This window comes from Mus musculus, chromosome 11 (genome assembly GCF_000001635.26).
Source record: "Mus musculus strain C57BL/6J chromosome 11, GRCm38.p6 C57BL/6J".
Taxonomy (NCBI): Eukaryota; Metazoa; Chordata; class Mammalia; order Rodentia; family Muridae; genus Mus; species Mus musculus.
In genome coordinates, this window is record NC_000077.6 from 108,876,364 (window position 1) to 108,891,486 (window position 15,123).

The 15,123-nt window shown below is 47.2% G+C and overlaps 1 long non-coding RNA gene across 3 annotated transcripts in view; it reads right to left on the reverse strand.

Annotated features, from left to right (window-relative positions):
- The window catches only part of Gm46298, a 46,885-nt gene that overhangs the window by 12,289 nt on the left and 19,473 nt on the right, over nucleotides 1-15,123 (reverse strand). Inside the window, exon 3 of one of the 3 annotated variants that reach the window (XR_003949790.1) lies at nucleotides 6,974-11,905. The exons of the other annotated variants lie outside the window; for them this stretch is intronic. This is a non-coding gene — a long non-coding RNA (predicted gene, 46298). Of the gene's footprint in view, nucleotides 1-6,973; nucleotides 11,906-15,123 lie in introns of those variants that run through there. 3 annotated transcript variants of the gene reach the window in all.

Consider the following 15,123-nt stretch of genomic DNA (forward strand, 5'->3'; position numbering starts at 1 on the left):
GGCTTTTCAAGACAGGATTTCTCTGTGTAGCCCTGGCAGTCCTGGAACTCACACTGTAGACCAGGCTGGCCTCGAACTCAGAGTGATCCACCTGGCTCTGCCTCCTGAGTGTTGAGATTAGTGCTCCCCCACCACCCCACTATCTCCTTTTTTTAACTGATGAGGAAGCTGAGACTCTCTTCAGGCATTTTGATTTTTCTGAAATCAAAGACCAGACTATCTGCCTGTCTAATTCAGTCTAGAACCCAAATTTGGGTCCTTCACCCCACTGTTTATACCACAGCACCCCATAGACACACTAACCTTACAATCAAAGGACCATGCCTCCCCCAACCTTTTATATTATTATTATTATTATTATTATTATTATTATTGTCACTCTTGCCTCACTGTCCATCTACACGTTAGTCTCTTCAGTGTTTGATCTGCCTTGTATACAGTCAGGGTCAAAGGCTTCCCGCTTAGCTACCCTGGAAACACTGTTTGTTTAGAAATACACTATATGGCAACAAAGCCTAATTTCATAAACCATCTGATAAGACATTTATAGGGGAACAGCACTTGGCCAGAATCCCAGAGAGCCTGATGTTGGGCAAGAGTTTGAAAAATGGGGTGGGAATCGCAAACAGGGAGTCCTGGCCTCCCTTCCAAATGGTTTATGTCTCAGGTCGCAAGCAGTCCCCTTCCGTGCAGAGAGTCTGGGTTTTCCTACATGTCCTCTGGAGGGAGGGTCTGGTAGACAGTGGGGAAAGAGCCCAGGAAGCAGCTGCCACATTCCAGCATCGGCCATGGCCAGCAGATGATGAAAGGCTTTCTCTGGAATTTCACGTCTCTGCTATTATTTATTATTATTAGGTGAGAATGGCCATCTAGGGGACCTCCATGTCTCTTCAAGGTGGTTGTCCCTCCTTCCTCCAAGCCTCCAGGTTGTGGTATCAGGGGCGACATAGGGAGATGAGAAGCAACAGGCTGCATCCTGTAAGCCCTTCATCTGTATCTCCCAGTACTTTGTAGCTCTGAGATTCAGGACAAAAGGTTAGGAAACCAGTAAGAAGCTCGTCTTAAGTAATGGGGGGATAAAATATGGAGCACCAACATCTCCTTGATGTCCAGCCGGTGAGACGCGGTGTCTCAGCCATATTGCTGCCATGCCGTGGGCACCGAGAATCAGGCCTCACATGGCTGGTGCCTCTGCTTCTCCGTTTGGAGGTGATGGATGGGAAGTGACTAGGATGACAGACACTCCTGTAGCCTCTGAGCTGGGGCTTCAGAGGGAGGCAGAGCCACCTGCTTTCCCAGTGGGGTTGTCCCTGTCATGAAAAATAGATTCAACTGCTAGTTTCTTCCTTTTCACTTGCAAAATAAGATGGTCCCAGATAGCAGCAGGGCCAGGTGGCTTTCCCATCCCTTAGAGGTCTACGGGAGGTCAGATGACTTCAAAATAAGCCTGGGTTCCCCCTCTGTCACTTACATAGATAAAACCGGGATTCAAACCGTGGTTGAAAAAGCCTAACCTTAGTCACTGATTGAGTTTACACTTGAATAAGACAAAACATGCAAACTTTGAAACAGGACATGTTCACCTGTTGAACAGTGATGTTGGTAAATAATCCATTTTCAGAGGGCAAGTCCCCATGACAGGCATGACTCCCTGAATCCTCACTGTGGCTATTGAGGAGGGCAGAAGAGAGTCCTAAGGTAGTGTGTGTGAGACAGAGATCTGATGGAGGCTCCTGCTGACTAAGCAAGAGGGCACATTAGACCCTCTGGGATGCTCTTAGGCTCATCTCATTAAATTACAAGTTTAGGGCTATTTAAAGTTTCTGTCCAGCACCTTTCTCATGTACAGAGGCAGGCAGATCTCCGAGTTTGAGGACAACCAGAGAAAACCTGTCTCAAAAAGCAAGCAAACAAAGAAATTGTGTGTGTGTGTGTGTGTGTGTGTGTGTGTGTGTGTGTGTGTGTGTTTCTAGATGATACTAAAATGAGAAGCACCCAGAGAACGGTCTAATCCCAGACTTAATAGAGCTTTCTCGGACATCCCTCCAACAACTGGAACAGCAAATAACCTGGAAGGATAAAATTCCTGCCCATGCCAAACATGGCCACGAGATGAAGCTTGCTTGGCACCCTGAAGCATTTTCTGGTGGCTAAACGAATGCTTCCTTTGCACGGTAGGATGAGGTTTCCTATGAACTGTGGACTGGGACATGCCTTTCTCAACTATTCGCACTAGAAAAGTTGATCTGTAACTTTAAGTGGTATCTTCCAGGGCTGCATAAATGGCTCTGTGAAGGAAGCTCTTGCCACACAAGCCTGAGAACCTGAATTCAAAGGCCCAGAACCTGCATAAAGCCAGGCATGGTGAGGAAGGAGGCAGAGACAGGAGAATCCCCAGAAATGTGCATGCCAGCTCTCCAGGGACACACTAACAAACAACAGAGACCTTGTCTCAAAAGCCAGGTGGAAGCTAGAACCACCCAAGATGGTTCTCTGACCTTCATGCATGTGCCATGGTAAGTGTACACACACACACACACACACACACACACACACCTTGAAGGGGACCAAGGGGTGTTGCCGCCCCCTGTGTTCATGGATGCCTTAGCATGAGCAGTAGGTGCCTGACCTGCTCCAAAGCCTGGGTGTCATCCAGCATGAACTTGACTACCAAATGGTGTCATCTTCCCTACAGACACGTATTGCTCTCATTGCCCCTTGCTTTAATAACAGATCAAACATGTCCTTAACCCTGCCCCTCCCAGCATCGTCCACAAGAACCTTCTCCCCCACACTCCTTCTCCCACGCCCATCTCTCCTCCAGCGTTTACTTATTAGGACAGAAAAAAATTGCCTCGTGGATATTGAAAGGCCGGAGGCAATACCTACATGTAATGTCATGTGTGTAAGGCCTGACACTGGCAAAGCTCACCATAAATGATAACGGGGTGATTGGCACGAGGGGATATGTTAGTTACGTCTTTGTTGCTATGGACTTGGGATGTGGTAGAGAGCTTGACTAGTATGTTCGAAGCCCTGGCAACCCCACCTCCCCAGAAAACTAAGTGTGCTAAAATAAATGGGAGAGAGGGAGCCACAGAGAGACAGAGACAGAGAGACAGAGACAGAGACAGAGACAGACAGCAGGGGAAGGAAGAGTTTGCTTTGGTCACAGCTTGAGTCACCACCCTGTTATGATGTTGTAGCTGGAGTGTGAGGCAGTCACATAGTCAGGAAGCAGAGAGTTGGATGCTTATGCACAGCTTGCCTGCTCCTCCCCCTCCCCCTCCCCCTCCCCCTCCCCCTCCCCCCTCTTCTTCTTCTTCTTCTTCTTCTTTCTTCTTCTCTTCTGCCCAAGGGAAAGTGGCACCCAAATCCATCATGGACATTCCCTCTTCAGGTGAGTCTTTCTGGAAACACACCCATAAACACACCCAGAGGTGTGTTTCCATGGTGGCCCTCACTCCATTCAATGAAGATGAAGCTTCCCAAGAGTCCCATTGACAACTCCCACCCCAACCTCAATCTGTCTCCACTTCCACTTTGGAGCACTGCCTTTCTTTTTCCAAATGTAAAGAGGTCACTCCCTAGCCTCAGGAACATTGTATAACTGAACTCACAGAAGTAAGAATCACATTCTAGCAGCTAGGTGTGATCCCAGCATCCAGAATGCAGAGGCAGGAGGATGGCCATAGAGGCAACCTGGCAGGGCTGGATATCGAAACCCTGTCTGGAGTAGCAGCGCCTCATTATATCATCCAGTTCAGTGTCTCTGGAATGACTGAGGGGGATAGGAAATTATGATGGCGTTTTTCTGATTAAAAATCAATAGGAGGGACTGGAGAGATGGCTCAGCGGTTAAGAGCACTGAACTGACTGCTCTTCCAGAGGTCCTGAGTTCAATTCCCAGCAACCACATGGTGGCTCACAACCATCTGTAATAGGATCTGATGCCCTCTTCTTGAGTGTCTGCAGACAGCTACAGTGCACTCGTATATATTAAATAAAAAAATAAAATAAAATGATTTTGAAAAAATCAATAGGAGTTTTCTATTGTTTTGAAGAGCAGCAAATATTGCATCAGACCAATGCCATATGTAGCTAATTGAAATTCCTCCCCTTCAGTGGAAACATTGTCATGGGTGACCCAAGAATTATGACCCCTCCCTACAGTAAGTGCCCCTTGGTCATGTGGAACTGTCCAGTGTGGACACAAGAGCTCTCATCCTTCACGCCACTGTGAATTAATCCCCACTGTCTGATCCCTTGGTCAAGTAGAAATTCTGTTCCCAAAGGCCATGAAACCAGGGTTGAGGAATTCTATCTAAAGGGACCACAAAATTGCATCATATTTGTAGACAGAAGCAAAGCAGAGCTGGCGACCTCTCCAGCTATCTTCAGCCCTGAGCTAGTCCAGATGGCTAGTGGGGAAAAAGCAACGCCTATGACCTTTAAGAAGAAAACATTCTCTCACGTTCATGGAACTAGAAAATTGCAGATCTGAGCTCAGGCTGACCTGGAGCCATGGTCTGTGGATTGATCCACTGAATTAGTGGACAACTGAAATCCCTTTTCCAAAAAGAAATGACTGTGACTGTGCGTTCTAACCTGGACACCTGAAAGGGCGGCGCAGCAGAAGACCCCAGGGGCAAATCAACTGGGGTGGGATCTCTTGGACAGAATACGGAAAATCTGGGGCGGCTGCAGAGTGATTGGCAGAAGCACCTGGAAGCGTGTAGCTGCTATTCATGAGCTATGGAGACCAGTGGAGGAGGTGACAGAGCAGTCAGGAGCTTGATGGAGCCTGACACTTAGATTCTCACTCTGTGGTTCTTACCCCTGTCATGTTTGTGATGAGCACAACACAGCACAGGGGCACATTGTAAGTGATGGCTTATTATCTATCTGCCCATTGTCACTGCTAACTTGCTTCCAGCAGGAATTAGATCTCCCTCATCACTCTTACCACAATGATTGACACCAAGGAAGTCCGGGAGCCCCTCCCCCAACCCCCAACCCCAGAGGACACAGGCCTAGCTGAGCTGCAGCTGACCAATTGATAATTCCTTATGCCAAGTACCCTTTTGTGTGATCAGGACTCTGGTCTATACAGGACGTGACTCAAGCCAAGGTTACTCGGTAGCACAAACTTCATTTCAAGACTCTACATTGGAGGAGTCACGGGGCCCCTTTTGCTCTCTATAAACCACAAACAAGTTTGAGTCCTTAACGGTGTTGGAGCTTGGAACCACAAGGATCCTGGTAACACAGACAGGGTCTCCTCAGCCATTTGAAGTTGGAGAAACTGAGGCAGATTGTGAAATTTATACCCTAATACCACAAAGCTGGATTAGACATACTTCTTGTGTTGTGTGTGCAGTACTAAGGATTATAAACAGGGCCTTACAGATGCCAGGCATGAACTCTTATCCCTGAACCACATCTCCAGTGCTGTTTTTAATGTGCAGGCCGTTCCATTGCACAGCTGTTTTCGATTAAGGCTGAACTGTGTCTCATAGGTGGTTGTGTTTCTGGGGGAAATAGTTGTTACCGTTCTGATGAGCAGGTCACCTTGTGAGCTCTTTGGGAACAGGGACTTGAACTGGAATTCCGGTCAAGTCAACATTTGTTGGCCTTTCCCTTGGTGCACCTTGTTTTCTTGGCCCTGATAGCTGAGTAGCGATGCTATGATCTCTGCCATGAGGATCCCTGGGCTTAGTCCAGTTGCAGCCCCCACAGATGCTCAGGAAGTTTCCAAATAGAGGCTGGGGAGATGGCTTATTTGGTCAAATGCTTATCATGTGAGCATGAGGACATGAGTTGTTGTGGAGGGGGGAAAAAAGCCATCGTGGTGAGATATGCTGTAATCACAGCTCTTGGGTGGAAGTAAGAGATTCCCTGGGCTTGCAAACCAGCAAAAGCAAGCCTCATCTCAGCAATGAGTTGCAGTCAAAGTGAGGGACCCTGTCTCTAAAATAAGGTGTTCCTAGCCAAGGAATGGCAGGCAACTGAGGTTGACTTCATACTCATGTATATATGAATATGTGTATACCCATCCCCCAAAAGTCCCCCCAAGGCATCTCCTTCAATGCTGTTGTCCTTGCTGCCAACTCTTCCACGTACATACGTACACAGAGACAGACACCCGGTCAGATGTCCCAAGGGATGAGAGCCATCACCATGTCGTGGTGTGTTATTCTTTCAGGTAAAGGAAGATGTTCATTAGATCAAAGATTCAGAGGTAAAGACCAGGAAGATGGCATCAAGTTCTGCTTCAAATAATTGGTGTGTATTGAACACTTCTCTAACATAACAGTAACGAGCTTGGCAAACAATCATTTTAGAACCCATAGGTGAGAGGCTAAACTGGAGAACACCCAACCTTTGAAAGAAGGGAACTTCACTGGGAGCCATATTTACAAAATCTTTCATTTGAGGACAGTCTATTCTACATGGGGAGAATAAGAACTCAAGGCACCATAGATAGTGAGCTCCCAGATCTGCACGTGAACTTCCTTAAACTCCTTGGATGACCCCTGAAGTGGTGGTTGACCCCTGAACTGTCGGTTGATGTATGAGAGACCCCAGGAGCTGGAGCTACAGAAAGCGATAAATGAAAAATAGGAGATAAAAGTAGATATATTCAACTGTGCTGAACACACACACAGACCACACAGACCACACACACACACCTTAATGCCCACACACACACCACACACACACAAGGAAGGAGACAAGGCTACGAAGGATGAGGATTTCCAACAGAACTACTGGCGCCCAGAAGGCAGCAAGGCATCCGTGAGCCACAGGACAGAGCATCCTTTCAGATCACCTCAGAAACAGCTTTCCTCTTCCTATGGGCCTGCCTGCTTGGATTGGCTTGGCTATGTGTTGTGTGTGTGTCTGTGTGTGTGTGTGTGTGTGTGTGTGTGTGTGTGTGTCTGTGTGTGTGTGTGTCTGTGTGTGTGTGTCTGTGTGTGTGTGTCTCTGTGTGTCTCTGTGTGTGTGAGTGTGTCTGTTAGTGTGTCTATCTGTGTGGTTCTATGAAATTGATCACAGAAGTGCCTGTTTTCCTTAGGCCTTTCTTCTGTCTTGTCTGATTGCTCTTTGAGACAATGTCTCACCTTAGACCCCATGCTGCCCTGGACCCCCAGGCGCTCTTCCTCCTCCAGCCTCCCAAGTATTGCTTGTTTTTATTGCAGCACCTTGTCAGTGTCAGGGGTTGTCTAGTTTTAGGTTTATTTTGATTCGAATGTGGACATGTGTTTTCCTGTGTGCCATGTGGCATACCCGGTCTCTTCAGAGGTCAGAAGGTGTCAGATCCCCTGCGATATAGTTACAGACTCTGTGGGTGCTGGAAATCAAACCTGGGTCCTCTGGAAGAACAGCCAGCGACTGAGTGCTCTTAACCGTTTAGCCATCTCTCCAGCCCCAAGACATGGGTTTCATAAAGAAAACTGTGATGTGGTTAAGAAGAGCAAGGAAGGGCATAAGAAAACAAAATCCCTTTGCTAAGGGGTCATTTTCATGCAGTGCAGATCACAGATTCTATGTGCAGAGCTTAATCAATATATATGTGCCAGTCACTATGCAGCCACCAGACTAAGCTGTAAATCATTCTCCTCTTTCAGTACCCTGGCAGGTTCTTTAGCTGGTGCTCAGATCAGTACTGTGACTTCCATCAGGGCTAATTCTATCCAGTCTCACATCTCATACCGATAGAACCGCACAAGTACTCTTTTATGCCTGGCTGTTTTTTGTTCAACATAGCAGCTGTGAGTTGTAACTGTGTTTTTTTCTATTAGTATCTCATTCCATTTATTGCTGGGTAGTAGTCTGTTGTATACATTTCCATAATTTATATTACCTTTATTTCTATATAATTATTCATATGCACTAATCCCTGTCTTAGTTAGGGTTTTACTTCTATGAACAGACACCATGATCAAGGAAAGTCTTATAAAAGACAACATTTAATTGGGGCTGGCTTACAGGTTCGGATGTTCAGTCCATTATCATTAAGACGGGAACATGGCAGCATCCAGGCTGGCATGGTGCAGGAGCAGCTGGACATCCTACATCTTCATCTGAAGGCTGCTAGCAAAATACTGGCTTCCAGGCAGCTAGGATGAGGGTCTTAAAGCCCAAGCCCACAGTGACACACCTACTCTTACAGGGCCACACCTTCTAATAGTGCCACTCCCTGGGCTAAGCATATACAAACCATCACAATCCCCTGGTAGGTATTTTGGTTGTTTTCAGTTTGGAGCTTTTATAGTTATTATTGTACATGTCTTTTGGTGAGTGTGGGCAGTCATTTATCCTAAACACATTAAAGAAAAAACAGAATCACTGAAACCTAATGCATGTGTTCATGCAGGTTTAGTAGATATTACTAAACAAGTTTCCAAAGTGGTTGAATCAATTGACATTTCTACCACTAATAGATTGTGAGTTCCTCTTGCTTTAAATCCTTTTCAACACATGCTATTGTTGTGGGGGTTTTTTGTTGTTGTTGTTTTGGTGTGTGTGTGTGTGTGTGTGTGTGTGTGTGTGTGTGTGTGTGTGTGTGTAAAAGAGTGTGTGTTTAATGTAAGCCCTTCTGGTGGATGTCCAGGGTTAGATCATCGTGGCATTAATTTACATTGCCTTGGTGAAGGATGGTTGGCCATGAAGAACTGGACGTGTGTGCCAGCAGCTAGTGTCACCTCGGTGTGTGGCAGGAACTTGGTGTCTGTTGGATTGGAAGGAGTACTCTCTTCCTTGAAGTTCAGCTTGGCAGGAATGTGGAGTAGACCACGAGTCAGAACTGGCAACTGGGCAGAAATGGAGCTATCTCCAAAACTACAAAGAAACGAATAACGAATTAAAAATGAATAAATAATCTCTTAAAGAAAAGGAATTCCCCCTACCATAAAGCTCTGTCTTTGAAATAGAGGCATCCGCACCTACATCTTTAAGCCAGGAGACAAAGGATTGAACATTTTCCAACTGTCCTTCACTGTGTAGCATGGCCACCTGCTCAGGGTTGCCTTCATACATTGGCTCTGGGAGGAGACGTGGCCGTCCATGGTCATTAAACCAAGATGGTAGCGGGACTAACTCAGGTCACGTGGCTGATTCCAGTCACGTGGCAGACTCCAGCCCTCGCTGCCCTCCAGCTCCTGGTGTTGTTGGAGCACCGTAGCTTGCTGCCAGGTGGCAGAATTGTGGGAGGGTTTGCCTGGGGAAGGAAGGCCTGCTCGCTCTTCACCCCCACCTCAACATTAATCACGTCGCAAGCTGCCAGCCTATTATGAGCTGCATTCCTCGACGGCCCCGTGTTTTAATCAGGCCTTCGCTCTCCTGGAAGGTCGGAACACAATGTGCGGATTCACCAGACAGGATTACAGACGGGGCTTTTTCTTCCCTGCACTGGGGCCAGAGGGGTTTGTGTGCATTTCTGCTCCAGTGCAGCGTCTCCCAGGAGGTTTTCACTTTCTAAGAAGGATGCTACCCACTGAGCTATTCACAGTGGGTAAATGAGAAAATGGGTTAATAAAATACATGCCAGAGAGAAGGAAAATCAGATTAGGGAGCTGATGTTTAGGGCCAGAGTACTTTGCTGGGCCCCAGGGGGAAAAAATAGAACGAGATGATTTTTTTTTTGAGCCAAAGGACACCATGTTCAGAATTTCACCACTAATCCAATTTCTGTATTCTATCAGGTATTCTACCACCAACTCTTTAAAAGTTTAGCTCTTAGACCAGCTCCCAGTCCCACTTAATGTGTACATTTTCAACTTCAAAGACGGGGCTTGACTACACAACACCATCCTCTGTAACACGAGTGTGCTGTGTTCAGTGTTGTGTTCCTATCATATCCGTGGTTTTTAGGGTTTCTCACCCCTAAGGGCTCCACAGCTATGAGCTCATGCCATAGAGCAGTGTTTCTCAACCTGTGGGTTCCGACTGACCGTCCCCCCCCATCAAAACCACAGATATTTATGTTGCGATGTCATAATAGTAACAAAATTACAGTCACAAAGCAACAAAAGTAATTTTTATCTCGGGGGGGGGGGGGGGGTCACCACAACGTGAGGAGCTGTCTTAAAGGGTCACAGCAGTAGAAAGGTTGAGACGAGCTGCCTTAGAGAAACACAGGATATAGTGGTGTCTATAATCCCAACACTCTTTGGAAGGCTATGGCGGAAAGATTATGAGTTCTAGGGCCAACCTGTGCTTAGGTTTTGAGCTGATGATACATCATCCAAGAAGTATGTGATGTTCGAGCCAGCAGCCAGCACCACATGCCGGCTTCTTTGGTGAGCAGGCGATGATAATAATCTTTCTCCCTAACACAAGGAGAGGAACGGAAGCTATGGGGAAGTTGAGAACTGAGAGTTTCATCCACTAAGACTTTCCTCCAAACTTTCAAGCTGAAAGGGTTTTGAAGAGTTCCAAGCATGTTTTTGCAAAGACGTTAAAAAAGAAGAAAGGTTAAATATAAAACTTGAAGCTTGGCAGGCAGTATTCCCTGAACTCAATGCATTGCTTGTGGTATTTTGGAAAAAAAAAGAAAGAAAGAAAGAAAGAAAAGAATTCTGCTTTGAAAATGTCATCCACTAAAGAAGTTTGGGAAGTTTTTTTTTTTTTTTTTCTAGCTGACTCCGATTTAACTGAATGGATGGCTTGACTGTTCTTTAAAGTCATTTCCGACTGTTCCAAACGCTGCCTCTTTTTGAGAACAACAGAAGACCTACCCTACAGGACGTTCCAGTAAAACAGGGTAGGTGGGAAGACATTTCCATTTCAATGGAAAACTGAGATAATTACAAAAATGCCAAGACTCTAAGGCTCATACCCAAACTGCTTCTCCATAGCTGTGGGGACAGATGCCCTTCAGCTACTCCAGGGAACTCCCCAGTGTGACATCGGTGATTCACAGGAGCCCCTCAAAGGCAAGGGGCTTCTGGGTAGAGTGGCCATTGTCCATCCAGTCAGTGTGGCTGCTTTCGGGAAAGCATGGGGCCTGTGTTTCTTCTCCAAGCTCTCATGGCCATGCTTCCCTCTTCCCCCACAATGCCTCAGAGACCAGAGAATGTGCTCTCATGTACCTCACTCGTCTTCTTTGGTGTCGGGACAGCAATCTCTTTAAAATATCCATCTCTTTTAAAATCCAAAGTCTTTTTACAATTAAAAGTCTCTTAACTGTGGGCTCCACTAAAACAGTTTCTTCCTTCAAGAGGGAAAATATCAGGGCACAGTCACAATCAAAAGCAAAAGTCAATCTCCAACCGTCCAATGTCTGGGATCCAACTTACGATCTTCTGGGCTCCTCCAAGGGCTTGGGTCACTTCTCCAGCCATGCCCTTTGTAGCACACGTGTCATCCTCTAGGCTCCAGATGCCTGTACTCCACTGCTGCTGCTGCTCTTGGTAGTCATCTCATGGTACTGGCATCTCCAAAACACTGCATGACCCCTTCAGTCCTGGGCCATCAATTGCAACTGAGGCTGCACCTTCACCAATGGCCTTCCATGGCCTCTCACAGTGCCAAGCCTCAGCTGCTCTGCTCAACTCCTTCATGCCTTCAAAACCAGTACCACCTGGGTGACCCTTACACATTACCAAGTCCAGCCACAGCATCAAGGCCTTGGTGTTCTGGCAGCTCTACTCAGTTGCCCGCCAGAAAGGGATGGCACTCGTTGTGGCGCTGGGGCTGTGGGAGCAGGGTTTTCACAGGGAAGAGAGAAGGCATGGCAGAGACAGACAGCGAGAAGGTCCATTTCTGCACTTTGGCTGTTGCTCACACCCAGAAACAACAACTGCCTCTTCCTTCCCATGGATCAGGACGCCCAGAAGATATTCTACGGCAAGGGGCTTTGCAAATGATCCAGTCCACCTCCCTCAGGTTATGCAAAAACCTAGTTGACAAAGAATTTAAATATCATTGGTGGTGGTGGCGCACACCTTTGATCCCAGCACTGTGGAGGCAGAGGCAGGCAGATTTCTGAGTTCAAGGCCAGCCTGGTCTACAGAGTGAGTTCCAGGATATCCAGGACTCCACAGAGAAACTCAAAAACAAACAACAACAGAAGAATTTCAGAGGCCTGGCCAAGATCCGACCGCTAACAGTGATGAAGTGTATTACTGAAGTGCTCAGGTGGCTCTGACTCAATTGTACACTTCTCACACAGGAGGTGTTCCAGGGGGCTGGAGAGATGGCTCAGTGGTTAAGAGCGCTGACTGCTCTTCCAGAGGTCCTGAGTTCAATTCCCACCAACCACATGGTGGCTCACAACCATCTGTAATGGGATCCGATGCCCTCCTCTAGTGTGTCTGAAGACAGCAACGATGTACTCACATACATGAAATAATTAAATCTTTTAAAAAAGAGAGAGAGAGAGAGGTGTTCCAGGACTGATAGCAGAAGCAAGCGGACAGACAGAAAGCTATCTTTATGACTCTCCTCCAGACATCATGCCTGCTAAGACAGGAGCATGCCATGTTCAGGATCCAGCTGAAACAATAAAAAGTGAATCCTGTCTTTTGGGCAATTTAAATTGCAAGGCCAGAGCCACTGTCTGCTGGACTGAACCTCTCTGACTAGCACACTCTACACAGTACATCTCCTTCTGGCCAGCTTTGATGCAGCCAAACCACTTTTTGACCTGTCCTACCTCCCGTATCCTACATGAGATAGTAAGTCCCACCCGTCCTTTCATGCATTCAAATCACAGAGTTCAGAACAGCTAGGAGGACAGATAGCAGAACTGCCTGGTCTATCAGATCCCCCTCAGGCAGGTAGTCCGTGGCGTGTTCTGTCAGAAGTTGACAGCCTGCTAGCGTTGGACTCCTCCCAAGTTAAAAATGTCTCGTTCGCTTTCATTTCCTGCTCTGTTGATTGTGGGGTCAGGGACCCACCCATCCGCAACTGGTTTTCCCACTTCGGGCTGTCTGCGGTGCGTAATGGAATTGGGCTGCATTTCTGTGCTCAACCAGGAGGTGTCGCTATGCAATTCAGTCCCCTTACGCTTGGTACTTGTGTTCAATAAAACTCATTATTCCATTTAACAGTCCTCTTTTTAACAATCCCATGCTTTATAAAGCAAAGGACAGTGTAATTCTGTCTCCTCTACTTTCTGTGGCCAACAGCAATTCTTTAATGGCCCATAATCACAAGGATGCATTCGTGCCTAGTCTTCCTCACGCCATGCTTGAACTGAGGCAGCCAAGTGAGCCGTTGCTGTTCTCAGGGAGGTCACAGGCTCCAGAAATCCATTCTGACCCGTTCAGTTCTCAGAGGGGAAATAGCAGGAGAATAATAACTATTCTCTGCTTGCCACAGTGGGCCAGAGATGTCCCCAACACCCACCCCCAACATCCACAGTGTCTCTAAGACATGAGTCATCTCTCTCCCCTTACAGCCCATTAGATCTAGGCATGGTGAACCTGACTTGTCTAAGCAAAGTTACCTTCAGACAGTATGGGGCAGAGTGGAGCGTAGGCTCAGATTACACTTGATAGATAAAACTGCCAGCCCCAGCCAGGCAAGACAGCTATCCTGTGAGTGCTTCCTGTGAGTGCCATCCAGGGTCCATCCACTCCTGCTTGAGGCCAAGCACTGGTGAAAACTTATTAAGAAAATGTCCCTGGCCTTGGGCTGTTACAGCCCGGCAGCAAAGCCACCCGGAGTAGAAGCCTGTCCCTGACGACTCCTCTCATCTCACACAAAGCTTGCCTCTGAAAGCAACATGAAAGATAAGCCCTTTTCTTGGTTTCTAAGGTAAGATTTCGGTTTTGGCCTGCAGCTCTTTCTGGGAAAAAAAAATCTCTTGGTAAATTCAGGTGTAACTCCAACTAGTGATTAAAATCCCCTTTTCCCAACTGCAGAAATATATCCTAGAAACAAACCAAGCCCTCCGAGATGTAAAGGAGGCATTCCCCCCAAAAAATATGGTCAGTGACATTCAACCCACCAAGTCCGCAACCCCTAAAGGGGTCAAGCCCCACCCTACCCCTGAGTCCCCAGCCTCTGCTTGCCCACTGCATGGTCATCCAGACAGCTTGCCACCCAGCCAGGTCCAGCATAAATTGCACACCAGAAGACAGGGTTAGCTCTTCCTGAACCGATAATTAAAAATATTTTGTGTGTCCTATCTTCCTGTGGAGAGGAAAAACCAGCAGCGCATTCTTAGAAGCGTTTTAGAATAACCCAGGGCATTTGCAGACTCTTTAAAAAAAACAGCCCCTCCATAATGGTTCCCCCCCCCCCCTTCTACTGGAAACACCCGCAAGCCTCTTCCTTGGCGGTGTGCGAAGATTAGAAAAGCGCTCTCAAGTGGAAAAGCACACGGGGAAGAGAGATTACGACGATGCCCAGTGTGGGCCGATTTAGGCTTAAGGTGCTTTTTAAATCTTTTCATTTCTACGCAGGACGTTGAGCGTTTGGACTCTTGGCAGGAAAGCAAATGAAACCCTCCGGTCCAACTCAAATTCCCTCCAAGGCCTACACAAATCATATTATAAAGCAGCTTTTATAGATCTGCAATAATTACGCTTAATTCGAAGATGTTTGTTTTCTGTTAAGCTAACCGTTAGCCTTCACGTTAATTGGGAGCAGACACATCCCAGACTCGTGAGCACCTTGACCTAACAGATTATTCGTGAGCATCTCTGTATCGAGTGGGAAATCTTCACAACCCGCGACACCCTCCACCTACCCCACCCCTGCCCCCCCCCACCCCATCCCATCCCCCAACAGTTGTTTTAGCAGTTTACATTTCTAAGGCGTCTCATTGGCTGGGACTGAGCACGTGGGTCTCTCAGCTGGTAAGCCCCTCTCGGTCTCTGTTCCAATCCTCCTATGGATGGGTGCACCCCGTGGTTCACTTTGAGTGGCGTGCCCACATCTGTGACCCCTCTGCTTCCTTTAAATCCAAGAAATGGAGGAGTGACCTAAAAGAAATGAGGGCCGAGGCTTTCAAGGATTACTCTCTCAGAGAAAAAGTTCAGTCCCTGGGAGAAAAAGAGCCCTGGGCCTTTGGAGAAAGTATGAGAAACATTTTGATCTTTTCACATAAACCTCTCTACTTTTCCAAGCCCGCTGCCTTCACCCCACCCCCCTCGCCAGAGCGCTAGC